The 21,366-nt window shown below is 42.9% G+C and overlaps 1 protein-coding gene across 6 annotated transcripts in view; it reads left to right on the top strand.

The window, feature by feature from the left end:
- Window positions 1-3,826: 3,826 nt before the first annotated feature.
- The window catches only part of ELAVL2 (ELAV like RNA binding protein 2), a 520,063-nt gene continuing 502,523 nt past the window's right edge, over window positions 3,827-21,366 (top strand). For all 6 annotated transcript variants that reach the window (XM_030194168.1, XM_030194167.1, XM_030194166.1 and 3 more), the window contains exon 1: window positions 3,827-3,959. The gene's annotated coding sequence lies outside the window, so the exon portion shown is untranslated. The remainder of the gene's footprint in view (window positions 3,960-21,366) is intronic.

Here is a 21,366-nt window from a genome sequence, read left to right as displayed (position 1 = left end):
CAATACCGTACGGCACTCAGGCAGAGAGCTAAAGCCCGAGCATTCCCTACACAGCAAAGACAGAGCAGCTCGATCGGGCGGGCCTCGGCCAGCAAACGTTGACGGGTAGCTATTTTCCGCTCCTCGGCAGCGGAAAGACGCTTCAAGCCTCAGCCGTACCGAGACTATACACAGCCTCCAATAAGCCAACCCCGCTACCACCAGCAGCGCGCATCCGTCCCTGACGACGGATTCCACGGGCACTGCCCCTGTGATTGACGCGAAACACCAACCAATAAGATGTCCAAATTTCAATGGGTTGGGCGAGCTCGGACCAATGATGAGAGTATTTAAAAAAAGAGGCGGTACAAAGGGCGGGGAATAGACTGCTCGCGCCGCTCCGCTCTCGGTTTTCTGCGCGCTCGAGGGTGCTGCGAGCTGAAGAAAGAGGGGCAGGTGCGGATGGACGGGTGCGTGCGAGAGCGCGTGCGAGGACAGTGTAGCGGGGGCGCGCGCGAGCAGGCAAAGCGGCATTAGGTGATACGGTCACTATAAATCAGCGATGCGGTCCTCCTCCCTTTAAAGACGATCTCACTCCCCACGCACACACTTTATTTCTGTTCTCTTAAAAGAGATGCAGCTGCTTACTCCTGTAGGGAGCTACTAAAAAAGCAACAAGGAGAGACAAGGGCGCACGCACAGACGCTTTTTTTGTTGCCGTGCTTTCATCTTTTCTTTTTCTTTGTTCTTTTTTGATTGCTATTCTTTTTTTTTTTTAAGTGGTGGGGGTGTGTTCGTTTACATTTAAATAATAGGAGGGTAGCTTTGTTTGATTATCGTTTTTGCATTTTTCCCCTCCTTTTCTATTTTAGTTTTGCGAATCCGTTGGGGTTTTTTTCCTATAAGATTGAGATTTCTGGGTGAACGGTTTCCTTGTATTTTGCTGCAGTTTTAAGTTTCCTGCTGTTTTAAAGAGAAATTGCATTACACGGTCGCTGCTTTAACCATCTTTTTTCGCGAGGATTTACACCGTTACTTTATCTCTCTCTCTCTCTGTATACATATATACCTATACCCTAAGAGCGAAAGGTAAGTTTTTGTTTAATACCTTCTGCATGGTATAGCTGGGAAGATTCCGAGTTCACTATACAGCCTTGAAGACAGACAGTGGAGAACTTGAGCAAGTCCTTCCTGGCTCGGCATGCATTTGGGATCAAAGCAGTTGCTGTCCATTGTACGATGCTTTTTATACCGTCACGTCCAAACGTGAAACTATTCAGCAATGCACTGTCGATGGGGGCACTGGGTATTTTCTGATATCTAGCTTTCTAGGTTATGTGTTCAATTCCACAATTTAAAATGTATATAAAAGAAAAATGAGTAGCAGGAATGTTTATTCTTTAAAGTTTGCACAGAGAAAAAAATTGTTTCCTTTGCATAGTGGTGTCTCATTTTCAACGACTCAAGGCTCTGATAAAGAATTATTGATAGCCGTTTAAAAAAATTAGGCATACCTTTGCAGTTTGTACAGGATCAGGTTCTGAGTGTAACTGTACCAATCAAAGATCCTTTTTGGAAGGGGCGGGGGATGTGATAAGGCTGAAAAAGAATTCCTGGTATATACATGATGCACCACAACATGAGGTATGGTTTATAATAGATCCGAAAACCTACGCAGACCATCCAGCACCTCCCCCACCTTCACCAAAAAAAAAAAAGTCCAGAGCCTCGGATGGATGAATCAAAGGGATGACAGACCATGCGAGACAAGTAAATGCAAGGATCGAAATATTTAACCCTTTCGCGCAAGCAGGCGTGTCTTTTATTTGACAGGATCCATTTGCGTGCAGCTAGCCGGTCTCTTTGTTTGGAGAGGCGTGCCAGGCTTGGCACTACCTCGTGGGTGCTCTGTGCAAGGGGTAGGGGCTGCGCTCGGACGTGCTGAGTGGGGACTGCTGTTGGCGCCACGGGATCTGGCAGGTGCTCCACCCCCTCCCCCCGGTCAACGGCACTCAGTTCACGTGTGAAATAACAACAACTGGGCAGTTCGCTGGAACGGGTTTCCTCGCTTCCCATAGAATGTAAGCAATGAGGCTTCAATCCTAAAATACGTTTTGTTCTTTCTCGACTGGGAGCTGATTTTATTATACATTGAAGCAACAATAAACAAAGCGTTAAACTATTTTTTTTTCTTGTTGCAATCATTGGTTAAATAGAAAAACTGGTACTCTAAACAAACATCGCCTACTAGTGCAAGCTGGAGGCATGCAATTTAGGAATATGCCTTGTAGCAGACCCGCTTTTCATTACAGATATAAACGTGACTATTATTATTATTACTACCACTAATAGTCTTAAGTTTCCGATTATATATGTTTCAGAATGCGATGCAATTTTCTCTCTGCATGATTGGATTTTTGCCTAGCATCTGGGCACAGAGAGGAAACGAGCATTCTGGTGTCCGGAATAAGGAAGGCGGAAACAAGACTGGCACTAGTTTTTCAGGTGTCAGCTGAAAAGCGACGTCCAAATTTACAAGCGCACCTTCTACAACTAGTATAATTTTGACACAACATTTTGAAAACAACCCTGAAAGACTCCGACACGTGAGTTTTCGGTTATTAAATAAGTGTGAGGAAGAAGTGTAATAGGTAATCCCAATGGATCTTAATTGATACGGAGGCTTCTCTGGTGAAAAGACCATGGAAGTTTGGCCAAAATGGCTAGGGGACCCAAGAACGTATTTCTGCGTGGGAGACATAGGGACGATGTCTCTATCTCCTCTAACTTTAAGGTCTTACTTATAAAAGGTTTTTTTTAGGGGGGGGGGTCTAAATTTCTGATAAGCACAAATGGTAAAAGAAAATGGTTGGCAGCATTATTATGATTCTTATGGGAAAAGTCTGCAGTATTTAGAAACAGTTTCAGAGTCAGACTAATCACACGCCTTTAGAAAAATATATGTAAGCGGAAAAATACATAATAATGGTAAAGATACATTTGAATAGAGTCGCGTGGTACACTTCATAATTTTGCACCAGCTGTATTGGCTTTTAATATGGTAACTATATATTAAGCACATATTTCCATCAAAAACCCCGAATGAGGCCGCTCTCCTGATTTATTCACATTAGCACCGTTTCCTTAAAGAAAAAAAGACGGGGGAGAGGAGTGGGAAATCTTGTAATTGAGAGAACTGTTTTTCTGTCCTGCTGATTAAAGATTTTTCGCAATTGCCTCAGGGGATCTCAGTTAATGGAATAACCCCAATTGGGCAGGTGTTCCAGCGTACGGCCTATTGGTCTCTGAGACATGCCCTGGATTTTAACAAGGGCCAGCATCTCAGGCAAACCCTAGTCCAGCCACACTGCAGCACACTACTGATTAATCATCCCACGCACGTCGGCTCTCTCTTTGTTTTCAACCATTGTGTGAGACCTTGCGACTTTTTACAGCTAGGCCAGTAAAAGGAACAATTATAGCGTATTTAAACACTACACCACCAAACCAGAAGGGTGTTAGAGATAACAATTGATATTTAAATAAAGGGGAAATTAAGACACTGACGTTAAAAAAAAACCCCAAATGCTATATTCTAAAAAGAAAAGAAAAGCATTACAACCATTACTAAACTAATATTTTTAATAATATTTACTACCGAAGGATCTTTGCAGTCTACACACACGCAGAAAGGGCGGCACTGTAGGCTCCTCCCCTTAATATGTCCGTCTTGTAAAGCCCCACCCCCCTTCCCCGGGACGCTCGGCAAAGCCCGCCCCTTTCGTCACCGAAGGGATCTTATAAATACACCTCTTGACACTACCCTCTGGTTTGGGTTGGTGTCCGCTGAGGTTTGCGTTCTCTAGTGGCCTTTGCCGGCCCTCGAGAGTGCGGATCTCCCGCCATCTGTCGTGTAGGCTTGGATGCAAAGTTGAGTGTTCTTGCTGCAACGACGAGCGTGTTTTTCGGCGATCCTAAAAGTGAGTGGGCTCAGAAGTAAGAAAGCCAATGATGAGCGTGAGTGTAGATCGTGTATAACGAAAGGGTGTCTGGAGTAGAGATGAGAAAAAAAAAATACATAGTTTTTGCGCGCCCCACGAATTAGGCAGCAGTGGTCTGTCGCTTAAAACAATTTAACTTCCTTTCTAATTTCTACGGTTGCCCAAGGTTATTCTAACATGTAGGGTTTTTTTTTTCTCTCCCTCTGCCCGTTTTATTTTAGGAATAATGTTGAGCGAACCAAAATGGATGCAGAGCAGATTTTATGAAGCACGTGTGTGCAACGAGGCAGGAGAAAGAAACCGTTTTTCCCTCCATCTTCTGAATCGGGCTTGGGTGTGTCCAGGGAGGTTTAGAACGCGAAACTTGGATGCTTAACCTTGAGAACGGACGGAAACGGTGGTTTGACGCCGTAAAGTTATGCTCGTAAATTTTCTGGGTGGGGAGACTAAATCTAAAATTAAATCCGGTGTTGATTAGAGACGGGGGGGGGGGGGGGAGGCTGTTACAATGGTTGCAGAGTAATACAAGTTTGGTTTTCCGTAGTTAAACGGTGAGTTAGATTTGGTGACAGTTAATTGCTTTAGAGGGCTGTTCATGCTCTATTAGCTAACAAATAATAAAAGAAAAGCTAGGGCGGGGGGGGGGGGGGGGGGGGGGAAGCGATAAACCTATAACACTTAAGCTCCGCTTCGTACCCGTAAGCTCCGCAGGGGAAAAAACCGCGCGGAGTGTTTTTTTTTTTTTGAGGGCTTGTTTTTTTGCTTAATAAAAGTGAGGCACCTGTTTTTTTTTTTAATGTCTGGCTTCGGTTGATAAAACACATTTTAAGGGACCGGCAGGTTATTTAATGGTGGGGGAAACCCTTTCTTCCCTCCCCCACCTTTTTCTTGCACTGTTTCCGCCGCGCCCTACTGGCGCGTGAGCCGCCCATTGCTCGTTTCCCGGGGCTGTGCCACGTGCTCCCCCTCTGCAGCGCGCGCCTGAAGGAGGGTGGGGCTCGAGGGTTTGTAACATCCTCCTCCCTCTTCCCCCCCCCCCCCCAATATCCCGTATCTTGTGGGGGAGGTACCTTCTCCTTTGCTGGCGGGAAGGTCGGCTATGGCTTCTTATCTTATTTCAAACAGTTCCGGTGCTGGTTCTGAGCCGGAGGAGATAGGGGGGACATTTCCGGGAAATGCCGGAGTTCAGGGAAGAAAAAGTTGAGTAAACATGCAGTGCTTTTGGCCTTTTTACACAGTTTATCATCACTTTGCCCTTTTCTATACCCCCCCCCCCCCTCGGCAGGCATGTGCTGTTGGATCCCTCGCAGTGTACACACCCTCCCTCGTCTGTGTAATAGGTGTAGAGGTTGAAGCTCTCGCCCTTCCCGTCTCTAAATTATTTTCCAGAGCGCAAGGCAAGCTAATGTGGTGAGATTTTTAGGCCTTAACATTTGTGACATGAAGCTGCAATTATGTGGGCCAGAAGGTGGTGAAAAAAACCCCTATGAATTGACATTTCCTAATCCAATGGGGGTGTAGCAAAGCTGTTGATGCTGTTGGTTTGCAGTCCCTCATTAACGCTTCATTAAACTTCCTTGGGGATCCAGCTCTGGGTGGAGGACAGGGTAAAGTTAATTTTTGGTATATATAGGACACGCATACTGCCCCATCGTGTACTTGTGTGGTTTGTCACTGATGAGGTACCTTTCTGGGGGACATGAAGTTTATTTTCCACCACATTCTGTTTCTCTGGATCTATCAATGTCTCTTCCTCCCTTCAGTGATCTTGCATCATCTGGAATGGTACACTTGTATTGTGAGCCCTAAGCTAAAGGCACAAAAGGTGGTCTATTTTTGAGGCCCCAGCTTTCTAATAGAGTTTACTGTGTGAGTATGATCTGTTGAATTTGGAAAAAAACAAAAAACTAGTGGTTCTAGACGGTTAATATGCTACCAATAGGGAGCCACATCTGTACGTTTGTACTTCAGTGGCTGTTCATCTGTCCTTGACTGTGCTTTCATGGATGATGGGCTGCTTTTGTGTTTTTCCCCTTGTGCTTCCAAAGCCGCCACCTCCATAATTTTGAAGTAATTACAAAGTTTTATAATCTTTTTAAGTTGTAAATACTCTTAGTAAAGGTTTCTTGGTGCCTTCACAGTAGTATGTGAAGATACTGCAGGTGATTTAGGTTTAGGAGGATGGCAATGTTAATGTGTTTTTGCAAGTTTAATGAGTCTTTAGAGCTGCACCTGGTGTTGAAGTGTAGTTAGTCCTTTATAGTCTTAACTGTGACCTTTAATAACTTGCACAGTAGAAATGTTTTAAGGTGCTCTTGCTAAGATGTGTGTATGTCAATGCATGGCGCTTTCATTTGGGAGTGGCTGTTGGGGAAGTAGCCCAGCAGCTGGAATATTGTATCCTATGGAAACTGCAAGGCTGATTGGTGGAGCATGACATTCTTAGCTAGTCTTTTAGAGGTCAGATTCTGGCACATTGGAGTGGAACATGTGATCTGATTCTCCTAGTAATTGGAGTATGTATCATGGGAGTTTAGCCTGCTGGCAGCTAAGATGACCTGAGATTTTCAAAGCAGATCTTGTCTTCTTTGTCTATAGAATGAGATCCTAGGAGACAGGTGAGCTGTGGAATGCAGTTAATTTTCAGTTTCTGCAAAACGAATCTCTGGAGGAATAATACAGTTCTGAGATACTTGTCTTATATTGTCCTGCATCCCTGGCTCAGAAGATACAGGGTATGTGGGGATACTCAAAATGCTAATTGTGTTCTGTACTAAACTAGCTCTGATTACTGTTGCTTGGAATAATGTTAGGCCTCTGGCCTGTGAGGAGTTGACATACTGATTGCCTGTTGATATGTAATTTTGTTTTTTTGTCACGTGTTTCTGAAGTATTCTTGGTGGAGATAGCCTGGCCCCATGAGCATGTTCTCAGTAAGGTCTGTGAGTTTCTTTGAAGTGGAATCTGGGTTGAGATTTATTGGGGTAGTGACATAACAGAAGGGTCTTGTGTGGGGGGACCTGTGGCTGTGTGGTTGGATCTTCTTGTATATTCTGTGCTGTGGCTGGGTGGCTTGCTTCATATAGGTTGCTAGTAGGCTGTGGGGCAGACCATGATGTATATGTACATTTAAAAAAATTATATTTTTGTTTTTAGGGCTGTACTGAATATTCATATTTGATTTTGCCCCAAATGGTGCACAAATGCTACTTGTATTCATCCAGATAGTGATATTTAAATTCAAATGCGAATAATCTGGGCTCTACTGTGCTAAATCGTACTGAAATAAACATGATCTCTGATTTCATGTTTCTTTTGTTAACTCAGTGCCCATTCATATTCGGCATTTGTATTCAGCTGAGTATTTTTTCGTTTGTATTTGGCTAAATAGTAAACTGATAAGCTCTAGTTTTATGATTATCTTCTGCCTAGGGCTAGGTGGAAAACAATGCTTTAAACTTGCTGTAAGTTGAGATTTGGAGCTGCATGGGAACCTGTAAAGGCCCCTAGTGTGACTTTTGCTTTAAAAATCTCGAACTAAAATGATTTCTTTCCCTGTAATGGTACAGTCCTGCTAATCCATTTTAGTGGTGGTTTGGGTTTTCTTCCTATGCATGGTGTTCAGCACATTAAGGATGTTACACTCCTGACTACTCCATTTGTTTCATGGCTGCTTTCATGGTTAGTGTACAGATGTCTTAGCCCTGGGTGCTAAGGAATTGGGAAGCTGCCCAGTCTGTACCTGCTTGTGGTTGGCTGGCAGTAACTCACTGGTAAAAAAAATTTCAGTACAGCAGGTAAGAGCAGGAATTTTCTCTTTATGGTGTGGGTCTTTTGTGTGTGACATTCTGAATGTTTTGGGGGTGGGGTGAATTTTTGTATGCAATGAATTGCTCAGATTCTCATTTGCCAAAAAGGACTCTGATGGAATAATGGTTTCAGCATGCTCTTTACTAGGCAGTGATCAGTTTCTTCACCTAAGGTGCAAAATTTGAATTGCTGAAGACCTTTTTGAAGCTTGTGCATGTTAAATTCACAACAGGGTCTTCCCATTATTGGCCTGTGCATGCTGCTCTACTGGTGCTCCACTGCTGTAGCAGTTCTCCCATGAAAACATCCGAGTCATTTGGTTGTGTGCTTCAAATTAAATTTCTAAAAATGTGCCTTGGAGAGAGAGATTGTGTTGAAATTGAGGTAATTCAGTTACATGAAGTTTAATTAAGGTCTGGGAGATAATGGCATTCCTTAGCATCCCTCAGGACCGGCCCAGAATGTGACTGATGGGTTGTGTACTCCTTCCAGCAGGTGGAGACTGAGAAAAAAAAAACTGTGACTCTAGCGAGCCAATAAGAGCCCTTGCCAGCTAGAGAAAGATCCAGTAATCTGTCTCCAGCAGGTGGAAGGTGGTGAGCCTGTCAGTCTTATTCTTTTCTCTATTCTGTACTTTTTTCTTCTATTTGTTTCTGTGCATCTTTGGTTAAAAAACAGACAAAAAGCCAAATTAAATTTCTAAAAATGTGCCATGGTGAGAGAGATTGTGTTGAAATTGAGGTAATTCAGTTATATGAAGTTAATTAAGGTCTGGGAGATAATGGCATTTGGTGGCAAATGAGAGGATATAAATATTGCATTTCCAGGCACCAGTTGATTTTATTTTACTAAATGTAATGGTTTTTTTTTGTAGCTAGCTCTTGTAGGGCTAACCAGGTTATAACATTTTGATTTCTGACAAAATTTGCTTGTAGCTGCCAAGTTTTATTTTTATCTATGTGAAGACATGAAACTGTCGAGGAGACCCCCTAGCATGTGTTTTAATGAGTTGTGTTCAGGCTTGAATAGCCCATGTGACTCTATCCAGAGTAATTTGCCACCTTCCCTCTTCCATTCATAAACCCTTTCTGCCACATACAGCTTAGTATTGGATAAATTATCAGATGCTCTTATTTCATTTAAGGCTTTGCTGTTTTTTTTTCTGTACATGGGGTGAGAGAAAAGTGTTAGTAAATCAGGTTCTTATCCTGGTGTGTGGGAGACTGGACCAGTATAAATTACAAAGCAGTTGAGGTTTGTGCTCTCCAATTGTCTACCCAAGCAGTTTATTTTCTAGATTTGACAATCTAAAATTTAGGAATTAAGGGCATGTTTTTAAAAAAACGTTTAAATGGCTTTATGGTGAAATGTGTGTATTTTTGTAAGCGTTCCATCTGGGATTAGAAATACTTCTGATATATTTTTATTGGATTTTATTTTAGGGCCTTAATGTTAGTAAGGGTTTGTATTTAATTACTATAGCTATATCATAACAATCTAGATATTGGAACTACAGATAAGATGTAGATTGGTTATCAGATTTGATAACAGTTCTTTTTGCAAAATTCTTTCCCATCTTGACCTGAATCTGTGAGGAAATAGTTTCTGTATTTTGAATCTGAGAAAAGCTTCTGTAATTTTTGTGTATTGGTAACATCTGTTCTGACAATTTGGTTACTTGAAGGAGATGAAGTGCAAAGCAAATAGGTGATCTCTTTGAGCAAAAATGATAAAATAAATCTCACTGTAGTCAAAATTTCCCAGATGTTTAATAACCACTCAAACACTTACCCCTCAATATGCAGTTTTCTTTAACTAATAAGTGCCCCTTTGCCAAAAATAAGTTGAGAACTAAAAAGTCTGACTTAAATGTGTAAATGCAGTGAACCTGTTGGGAGGAGACAGCCCTTGGTAATGGCTGACTATTCGGATGTCGTGGATCTGTTGGTAAGTGGGCTTGCTGGGACCTTCCTGGGCTCGCTTTCCATAGAACAGTAGCTGAACAGAACAGGCAGTAAGTAATCAGATGTTAGTGTGCTTTTGTAACTATCTCCTACCACCTTTTGAAGCAGCCAGTTTGCAGAGAAATAAGTTTTACTGTAATTTGTTCTGTGTAATAGGCCAGGAGACGCTAAATTTGTTTTTTTTAAGATGTTTGCCATGGTACACTTTCACAGGCTATGTGAGACTTCAATTCTGTGGTAATTAAGGTGTGTTATAAATCACTGTTAAGGGTAAAGAGTCTGCTAAAACAAGCATTGTCTTAAATAGATTTTCTGACAGCTTCTGGATATGAGTGATACCATCCTTTTTTTTCCTGGCTTGCTTGACTAGCAGTTGCCGCCCTTACAATAAAGGAAAACTGCATAGCTCAGGGGAAGCTTGAGAAGGATGCAGGGCCTCAGATTTAATTCAGGGGCTAAAAAGCAGAGCCATATGGGGAAAGCTGCCGAAAGGGAGCACCGATCTTGAAGCTGTTGATAGGGCAGTGTACTGGGAGTAAGTCTGATGCTTTGAGATGTGCCATAGACAGCTTTGCCAGAAAACAGCATTGGATGGGAACAGCTGTTAGTGGCCATTTCATTCTGAAGCAGGACTAACAAACTTTGCCAGCCTCTACCAAAAAAACTGTTCATAAGCATTTATTCCTATCTGGGCAGTTCTCCTCTATCTTCCCACTCTTCTTTCCCTCTTGTATTTCCCTCCCAGCTTGGCCCATCTCTGTGATGGCCCTTTGCCAAGACCCAGAAGTCTCAGGTCCTAACTGAAGTGGGGTGTGAGGTAGTGGCTGAGAGGGTTTCTGCATTCTCCCCTGCCCCAGTGAACAAACTTACCCTTTGAATCAACCCCCAGGTCTTGCTTTATTTTCCCATTTCTCATTTTGAAATTTCCCAAATGCTTCCCTCTTCCTCACAGATCTTTTCTGACGCAGCTGCATTGATTTTAATTTGAACCTAAGCAGTTGCCTGTTTGAGAAACAGGTATGGAACAGTGACCTCAGGATGTATATAGCTTTAAATAAATATGGCAGTAAGACACACAGCTGTAATACTGGAAATTAGATATTGGGGAAGAGACAGGATCACATTGGAAAATTGCACTGATTTTTAAATAGTCTAGCTCTGTAGTTCTCAGCCCAGTCCTAGGCAGTCAGGTTTTCATGATACCCACAGTGAATGTGCATGATATTTGCATACAGTGGAGGTAGTGCATGCAAATTTCTCATTCCCATTTATCATGTGTATCCTGAAAACCTGACTGCCTAGTCTGTCCCATGGATTGGGTTGAGGACCACTGATATAGCTTGATACATTTGATATAGCACTGCCCTTTTCTTGCAGCTGAATTGCAACCATATCTGGGATCTGGTGACACGAACCTTCATTTGCAACTTCTCTTCCTGCCTCCTCATGTAACCTAGCTTGGTTACAAATCCCTCCTGTCAGTTCCCTTCTCCACCACTGCCAACTCCAGGCTCCGCTCATTCTGCCTTGCCTCACCCTTTGCCTGGAACAATCTTCCTCAACCCCTACGCCAAGCTCCCTCCCTACCCATTTTCAAATCTCTGCTTAAAACTCACCTCTCCAATGCCGCGTTCGGCACCTAACCTCTCATGAAATATAGTATTACCTACAAGACGGACTCTACACTTGTCTTTAGATTGTACACCTGTCTTTTTAGATTGTAAGCTCCTTGAGCAGGGACTGTCCTTCCATGTTAACATGTTAAATTGTACAGCGCTGCGTAACCCTAGTAGCGCTTTAGAAATGTTAAGTAGTAGTAGTATTGCATTAATGGTTCCAGGTTCTTTCTAGAACTCTGTGATCATGGTCTTTGAGCAAGGGCATGCTCCCTCTTTCCTCCGTGGCATTATCCTTTCATGCTTACCCAGGGAACAGAATTGCCAATTTGGGGATTGAATGAGGACCTGCAGTGTTAGTACAGTACTTGATACTTAAACTGGCCTGGATCTGCCCTGTCACTGTGGCTTGTTTCATGTCATTGAGAGAATAAATGAGGAGCCAGCCCTGGGAATGCCTCTCACCATGTTAATTTTTTTAATTAAATTTGTGTACCTTATGTTTAAGCTGATACGTGATGGAGGTGGAGGTTTTTTTTACTGGGATAAAAATCCAAGGGTAGCCTGCTGAACACTTTAGTCTGCACAGTCACTTGTTACTATTAGCTTCCTGGCTCCCTTTCAGCTGGTCAGACTGATCCAGTCCTATTTTTTCCCAGTCCTTGCTTGGACTTGTAGTCCTCTGGGTACTGTGAGCCTGTGCTTGCTTAGGTGGAAGTAGGAGCTAGTGCAGCACCATTTTAGCCTGTACAAGTATCCCATCCTATATAATAAAACACATCTCCAACATTCTGAAGCTGACTGCATGGCTGAGGCATTCCTGCTCTCTGTATCCATCTCCTGAATTGACATCACGTACTTCCGGGTTCATCACAAGCAGAAGTGACCAACCACACGAGGTTTCTCAGCTTCAGAATGTTGGAGGTGCATTCTATTAAATAGGATTGGTTAGTTCCTTGAAGCACAGCCAGAGCTCAGCGTCCTGCACAGTAACGCTCAGACACCAGAGAGAGGGGGGGGGGGGGGGTTATCTGTCACACACACACACACACACACACCCTCTCTCTGTCAATGTCTTTCTCTCACTCACTCTCACACACTCTTTCACACTGTATCACATTCACTCTGTATGTGTCACACAGTCACTAACACACTCTTGGTCTCATACACTCAGTCTCGCAGACAGTCTGTGTCTCGCACACACTGTATCTATGTGAAACACACACTCTCACACTGTCTCACATACTTGCACACACTCATTCTCTCACACACTCTCTCACAGGCACACTTGCACCCAGACTCACTCACACACTCGCACATTCACTCTCACATACACACTCTGAGGAAAACCTTGCTAGCGCCCGTTTCATTTGTGTCAGAAACGGGCCTTTTTTACTAGTTAACACATGTTTCGGAGTAGCACAGAAATAAGAGTAAAGTGTACTTGAGTTTGAAATGCTTACGTGGCTGCCAGGTATATGAAACCTTTGACTATTTTGTACTGTCTGGCTCTGACTTTACTGATACTAAGCTTATATTTACCAGTACTTTAGATATGTTTATATATAAAATGATTTACTGTATAATGTTTTTTTTTATTTTTTAATCTGGAGTCTTAAGTCTGTACATTTATTTACTGACTGGTGGCTGCAGTAGCTTCCTCAGATTCTCTTGAATCTTCTCTTTAAAGACTGTCCTCTTCAGATACCGACAGATGGAGAAAGTGGTCAGGGTAAGTGGTATAGACAGTATCTAAGGCACATGGCTTCTGCAGGGAGACTTTGGACCAGTCCTGGATTTCTGCTGTCCTTTTGCCCGGTGCTCTGGTCCTGGTGGAGTCTTTTTAAGATGCAGGCTTTGGTCTGATCCTGGCTTTGCCCTATTGTGTGTGTGAATTTGTATTCCTGATTTCTTTGGACAATTGGGGGAAGTCTGTATGCATAGTGGGCCCAGGGCTGAATCTGTGTGTTCTGACATGGAACTAGGCGATGCCCTTATTTTGGGATTGTGTATGTTAATATATTATACTCCACCTTAAATTTCTGATAAGCTAGGTTATCAAATCAAAAACAGAAGAGCCTTCCCACATTGTCTGAGTTGTCAACTGGCTCCAGGTTCACCTGACAGGGTTGATCATTCAGCCCATTGCATGTAGGGACTTGTAGTTTGTAAATCACAAGCCCCTTCATTCAATGGCGTGAAACCTGGATCAACCCTGTTGAGCATATTGAGCCAGTAGGCATCGCTAGTCTTAAAATGCATGGTAGCCTTACTGAAATCACGTTCCTTTGTTCTTATTTTTCAAAATGCCCTTGGTATTGAAACTAGCATGATCTCTCCAGAACCTGGTGCATGTAGTTTTACAGGTATTTTTCAATCGGTTTTTGGCTCTGACACATCAATGGTTCTAGTAGCCCTTATAGATGAGTTGTGAGGGTACCTGAATCACTGCTTCCTAGACTCTGGTCATGACAATGTGCTTTTGGGCTCATGACCATGGTGGCAACAGGCTTAAGCTGAGGATTCTGCAACTCAAGCCCGTGCATGTTTTTTTGGGAGCTAGTACCTTGGAGAAGTGGCATGGGGAAGCAGATAGGGCTGGAGGGATGTGCTTGTTTGTATTGAAATGGAGGTTGAGTGTATAGTTTGGAAGGCAGTGCTTAAGGTTGTACCCTATGTCAGCTTCTCCTTCCGGCCGCGTAATTGTCTCTCTCCTTTATCCGTGCTGTCTGCTTCCGACTCCACACTCGTCCGTGCAGTTCGCTGTCACTGCCACACAGTTCCACTAGCAAGGCGGGGCAACACAGTTCAGCTTGTTAGTCTTTAAACAAAGTTCAGCTAGTTAGGCTTTAAACACAGCCCAGCTTAGCCAGGCTTTTTCTCCAAAGTTCAGCTAGCCCAGCTTTCAAACACAGTTCTGCTAGCCGGGCTTCAAACTCAGTTCGACTAGCCAGGCTTTCCAACAAAGTTCAGCTAGCCGGGCTTTAAACACAGTTCGGCTAGCCAAGGCCTTCCCCCACCGCCTTCTTCAGCAAGGCCTCAAAACAGTTCAAATTAGCTAGGCTTTAAACACAGCCCAGCTTAGCCAGGCTTTCTCTCCAAAGTTCAGCTAGCCCAGCTTTCAAACACCGCCCTCTTCAGCAAGGCCTCAAACAGTTCAGCTTAGCTAGGCTTTTTACACAGCACGGCTTAGCCAGGCTTTAAAGATCCACCACCCTCATTTGTCAATTTGTCAACACTTTACCTCTTGACATCCACCCGCCGGATCTCTCCTGACTATTATCCTTTTCTTGATACTTTTGGGCTCCTCTAGAAGTCACTCTTCTTCTCCAGCCACTTCCTCTCCCACCTCCATTTCCTCTTCCACCCCTTCTCCTACCTGCTCCAACTCCTCCCATTCCATCCCCTCATTCTCCACCCCCTCCCTCAGGTGTTCCACCCTCTCCTCAGCTGATTCCATCTCCCAATCAGCCCCCTCTCCTTTCCTGTCCTGCAGCTCAGGTACTCGTTTGTCCTCCTCTCTCCTATTCTTCCAGGCAGTCTGAAATCTGTGTTCTCTACGCTCCTGCCTCCTCCCCTCCCGCAATGCATTCTGGGGATCTGTACTTTTTCCACTCTGGCTTTTCTCTCTTCCCCCCTGCATTCTGGGCTCTGTGGCTTCTTTGATTCTCACACCTAGTAGTTATCTTTAGGTTTTTTATGGGTAATATTTCTCAAATTTTTCAAGCCCAAGGCAACCTGCAGAACATCTATTTCTGCAGATCCAGCAGTGTAGGCAGAGGGCTGATCTGGTGAAAAGAAAAGCTAGGGAAAATAGTACCATTGGAGGCTTCATAGAGCAGGGCACAGCTGTTCATACCCTAAATACTGCCAGTTAATTTCCATGGCTCATGCTAGGGAGAGGAAGGCATGTGGGGTTCTTGCACATCTGAGCCATTACTGTGTCCTGTTGCTGTGAGGTGCTGAGTAGAGCCCATATGCTACCCAACCGGTAATGGTGACATTTATTTACTCCATGGCACATTTGAGGAGACAAAAGGGAAATGAGTGGAGGAGTGGTTAGTGTGGCAGGCTTTGATCCTAGTGTCCTGGATTTGATTCCCACTGCAGCTCCTTGTGACAGGCAAGTCACTTAACCTTCTTTTGCCTCTGGAACAAAAAACAAGATTGAGCCCTCTAGGGAGAAAGTACCTTCTTATGTGATCTCTGCCTTGAACTTGATGGTTAAATGGATTATGCCGGAATTAAATCATAAGAATTGTTGGATTGAGGTACTTGGGGAGGGGTGGGGGAGGGAATTATTTAACATGGCTTGCTTCTTTCTTGGAGAGAACTTGAATGGCACTAGGAAATTTATGTTCTGCTCCTCTGTATGTATAGTCCTGCCAATTTTATTTGCCTTGTTGTAGTATTTAAAAACTTGGTGATAAGGCAGTTGGGATCCATTACCAGCTACATATGGATGGTTGGCTTTGTCTACCACTAGAGCAGTGCTTCTCAGCCCAGTCCTCGGGACACACTTAGCCATTTGGGTTTCAGGATACCCAGAATACGAATTTGCATAAGATTGGTGTGCCTTAACCTGCACTGTAAGCAAACTTGTATCATGCATATTCATTGTGGGTATCCTGAAAACCTGACTGGCTAGGTATGTCCTGAGGACTGGGTTGAGAACAATTGGCACTGGAGTGATCTAAAGTACAGATTTAAGTGGCATTTGAAGGTAGCAATATAAGGAATTGAATGTTCTCCTTTCCACTAGAAAAAAAAAAGAACTAAGCTCTTATGGCTGATTGTGCAAGTCATGCCTGATATTGCTTTACCATTTAGAAGGCTTGATGTCTCGTTAAATTCCAGTCTGGTGCCCCAGAATGTGGGAGTGTCCAGGCTACATATGGGAAGCTGCATTTCATGAGGTAATTAATCATTCAATTATGTGCTGTTTCCTACCTGGAGGTCGCTGCATAGGATGACTAAATGCATTTCATAAGGTGATCTATTTTTGACTTCTCTAAACAAATGTAATATAAAAGTATCCAATAATGCTTAAACAGAACACAAGCCCCCCCCTGAAAAAAAAGGCTAATGCTCTCAGCAGTAAAATTCCTGATCTGAACCATCATGGAAAAGCTTGGTTGAAAGCTTTCAGCATTTTGAGGAAGTGGTCTTTTGTAATTCAGGCTCTAATTGTCAAGATTGGACTATTAACAGGTATACAGAATTTCTTTTTAATTTTTTTACCAGAAAATTCTGTGTGACTGTAGTGTTATAAAGCTGTAACTTGCCATTAGATCCATATTAAAATAACTTGGCTACCAATTTGATGTCTGCCCAATTCAAAACACTAATCCTGGCTTTTTAAGGCCAAAAATAACTACAACTGGACTATTTTGGAGACTGGATGACTTTGAGGCGTATTTTCAAAGCACTTAGACTTACAAAGTTACATTGTCATCTATGGAACTTTGTAAGGCTAAGTGCTTTGAAAATGAGCCCCTTTATAGGCTAGGCTTCTAAGATCAACCCAAGAGGCAGTCTTGCATTCTCCTGTTAGAGATTAAGGTAGTTGAGGCCCATGACCTTGGCTATTTCACTAGAGTTTTCTGATGTGGAGTATCGTGGCTTATACTTTATGCCTTTTATTTTCTCTTGGCTTCGTGGTGTATATTTTGAACATTTTATGAAAGTTATTAAAAACAGAATGGCAGCATTAATTGGATGTGTCCCTGCTAGAAGGGCTGTTTTTTTGTTTTGGAAAATTTAATGAGTGACAAGGTTGACTTTTCTCACCATTTCAGGGATAGTTAGCTTTTTTTTTTTTTCAACTTAAATGATTTTACTTAAAGCTCCAAAAGGTGTTCCTTAAAAATAAAGAAAATTGTGAAGCACAATGTGAAACAAAGCAGTATTTAAATTACACCCAATGTGTTTTTTTTCCTTTGATGGTGCTGTGCTGCTTGTAATTGTGATTTCAATGCCTCAGACTGAGCATAGAAGAAAAGGCTCCAATGGTTCACTGGCAGGTGACAGTATAAAGATGTTTCTTGCTGGGATAGGACTACCCCCTTATGTAGTCCTGATGGCATAGGGCCTTGGTCTTCACTTACAGTCCAAGGGCCACAACCAGGTCAGATTTTTGGAATACCCCTAATGAACATGAATGGCAAATTTGTGTACTGTGTGGAGGTATTGAACATGCATTAGAGAAATTTACATGCCCATTAGAGGTATCCTGAAAACCTGACCTGTTAGTGGTCCTTGAATTGATCCTGAAGACCAAGGATCTAGGCATCTTTAGAAGTCTGCATATTGATACTCTTTAAATGTATATATATTTGAGGGCTTGAATAGGCTCAAGTTTGGTACTGGAGCAAGGGATGCTTCATGTCATCTTCACCATTTGCCTATATCTCTTAGCATTCACAGATGAGCTTTATGTAATATACTGCAAATAGTAAAAAAAAAAAAATATATATCAAGTGGTTAACAATTTTTTTTTTTTGTTTAAAGCAATGGGTACTTCCTTGTCATCAAGCAGATGAAGCCATTACGTATGGGTTGTGTCCATCAACCAGCAGGGGGAGATAGAGCACTCAAATTTCACAGTGCCGCATGGTCAGCTAGCTCCACTGCCTCTTCAGTATTCTCTCTCTCCCCAAGCAGGGTGGTTGCAGCTTGATCAAGCTCCTTAAAAAATATGCCTGGGGGTGGCTCCTGGCTTGCCAGTTGTTAGCCGGGGTGTTAGAGGCTATAGCAGCTTCACTTTAAAGGCACATAGGTTAGCCCTTTCCCTGCCTTATCCATCCCCCCAGTGGATGTGAACACACTAGTTTCACTTTCCCTGCTCTCAGAGCCGGTCTTAGCAAGTGCGGGGCCCTATGCAGACCAATTTGGTGGGGCCCCGTCCTAGCTCCTCCCCCACTCTAGCTCCACCCCATTGAAAAGATTATTCCATTTTTAGAAAATTTTTTATTTATGAAACTTCAAATAAAGACAAATGAAGCTAAACTTGTACAAAAAAAAACTAATGGACTCCTCGTGCCACAGGGGACCCCAAATTTGCCTGAATTAGCAAGGTAGGTGACCTGGGTCCCTGAATGTCTAACACCAGCCCTGTCCCAAAGAGGGATATAGGGAGAGAGGAGAGGTAATGAGTCACAGACTTAAAGATGTTGTAGGTGAGTAAGAAAAGTTTGAAGTCTATCCAGAAATGTGAACAAGCCACTGAAGTGACTTGAGAAGGAGAATTATGTTAATATAGGGAGACGTGGAAGATGAGTTGCACAACTGAATTTTGAATAGATGGAAGTAGAGAGAGATGGTTCAGTAGGAGAGCTGTGAACAGCAGGTTGCAATAGTCTAGTGCTATTAATCCTGGACTGGGAATATTAGTGTTTCCTCCACAAACCTCTTTTATGCACTTTTTCCTCTTATTTCTAAGTTGGTTTGCCCATATTTTGGATTATTAAACTGAAAGCAGCGGGCTATATAACTATTTATTATCATTAGGTCCCTATCCCCCCTGACCTCAGAGCCCCCTACTTTTGACCCCTCTATGCTACCTGTTGGAACTCTTGCCACTTTTTAGCAGAACAAGGTGAATACACCAATCCTCCTTAATTAGCTATTCTCTTCATGCCTAAGGTGGTTTCAGCGTTTCACCTAAACCAGCCTATTTTTCTACCCTCTTTTGTTAAGGAGGAGTTTCCAGAATCCTTTGGGCAGTTGCACCTGTTGGATATGCGCAGGACTCTGTTGCAGTATCTGCGAGTTACTAATTCTTTCAGGACCTCTGATCATTTGTTTTACTATCAGGTTCTTGCAGAGGGTCTCCAGCGTCTAAAGCCACTATTGCCCGCTGGCTCAAAGAATCTTTTCAGCTTATCTGCTTGCCGGCCGGCCTCCGCCTGTAGCCTTTAAGGCACATTCTACAAGAGCGATTTCTTCCTCTTGGGCTGAAACTGGAGCACTCTCTCTTCATGAGATTTGCAGTGCAGCAACATGGGCTTCTAAGCTCTCATTTGCCCGACATTACAGGCTGGATGTGGCTGCTAGGAGGGATGCACATTTTGGAGCACAAGTGCTAGCGCGTGTTGTGACTTGTTCCCACCCTATATAGGGATTGCTTTGATACATCCCATTCGTAATGGCTTCATCTGCTTGATAAAGAAGGGAAAATTAGGTAATTTTCTTTCCTTTAGTCATAGCAGATGAAGCCATGAGCCCTCCCTGTATGATTCTGTATGATGTGAATCTGTTTCAGGTTCTGTTGTTTCCTGAAGTTCTAATCCTTCCTTGGGAGAAAGTTGGAAAACAGTCTTCAGGATTCTTGTTCACTTATAGGAGGTTGAGTTCATTCCCTCCAGGAGGATGTGTGCATTACCTCCATAAATACAAAGAGGAGGACGAGTTTATTCCCTCCAGGAGGATGTTCAATCCCTCCTTTTGAGTTCATGCCCTTGTTATGGGGCCATCGTTCGCTGTGAGGAAAGTTTTATTCCCATTGTGGTTTGTTATACTGCTTTGGAAGCTTCAAATACTGAAGAGGCAGTGGAGCTAGCTGACCATGTGGCACTGTGAAATTTGAGTGCTCTCTATCTCCCCCTGCTGGTTGATGGGCACAACCCATACGTAATGGCTTCATCTGCTATGACTAAAGGAAAGAAAATTACCAAGGTAAGAACCTAATTTTCCCATAACAGACATACTGGGTCAGACCAATGTTCCATCCAGCCCAGTATCCTGCTTACAGCCCTGGTCAATCCAGTTCACAAGTACCTGGCAGAAAAATTAGTAACAACATTCCCCTATGCTACCAATCTCAGGACAAGCAGTGACTTCCCAGGCTATGGACATTTCCTCCAGGAACTACATTTACCTCCATTACCACGGCCTCTGGCAACAAGTTCCAGAGCTTAGCTATTGGAGTGAAAAAAATATTTCCTCATATTTGTTTTAAAAGTATTTCCGTGCAATTTCATTGAATGTCCCCATGTCTTTGTATTTTTGAATGACAAATTCACCTACTCCATTCAGGATTCTGTAGAGCTCAATCATATGCCCTCTCAGCCATTTTTTTCCAAGCTGAAGAGCCCTAACCTCTTTAGCCTTTCCTCATACGGGAGCAGTTCATCCCTTCTATCATTTTGGTCACTCCTCCTTGAACCTTTTCTAATTCTGCTTTATATATTTTTTGAGATGTTGACCAGAATTAAACACAATACTCAAGGTGAGGTTATACCATGGAGGAATGCAGAGGCATTGTAATATTTTTGGTCTTACTTTGCATCCCTCTCCTAATAATTCCTAGCATCCTGTTGGCTTTTTTTGGCCACTGCCACACTTTGGTCAGAAGATTTCAATGTGACACCTAGGTCTTTGTGCTGATTCCTAAAGTGGGCCCTAGCATTAGATAACTGATTTGGGTTGTTATTCCTAATGTGCATCCCTTTGCATTTGTCTATATTAAATTTCATCTTCTATTTGGATGACCGGTCTTCCAATTTCCTAAGGTCTTCCTGCAATTCTTCACAATCCGCATGTTTTGACAACTTTGAATAGTTTTGTCATCTGCAAATTTAATCACCTCATTCCAATTTCCTGATCATTTATTAATGTTAAATAGCACCGTTCCCAGTACAGATCCCTGCAGCACTCCACTATTCACCCTCCATTGAGAAAGATGACCATTTAATCCTACCCTCTGTCTTCCATCCAATAACCAATTCCTAATTCACAACAGAACATTGCAAGAGTCCCTCATGAGGATCTTTGTCAAAAGCTTTCTGAAAATCTAGGTACACTACATCAGTGGCTTGCCTTTATTTATTCACGCCTTCAAAGAAATGAAGCAAATTGAGGCAAGACCTCCCATGGCTGAATCCATGCCAACTCTGTTCCATTAAATCATGTTTGTCTACGTGTTCTTTAATTTTATTCTTTATAATAATTTCCACTATTTTGCCCAGCACAGAAGTCAGGCTTACTGGTTTGTAA

The sequence above is a fragment of the Microcaecilia unicolor genome, chromosome 2, assembly GCF_901765095.1.
Source record: "Microcaecilia unicolor chromosome 2, aMicUni1.1, whole genome shotgun sequence".
Taxonomy (NCBI): domain Eukaryota; kingdom Metazoa; phylum Chordata; class Amphibia; order Gymnophiona; family Siphonopidae; genus Microcaecilia; species Microcaecilia unicolor.
This window is presented reverse-complemented; position numbering and strand designations above follow the sequence as displayed.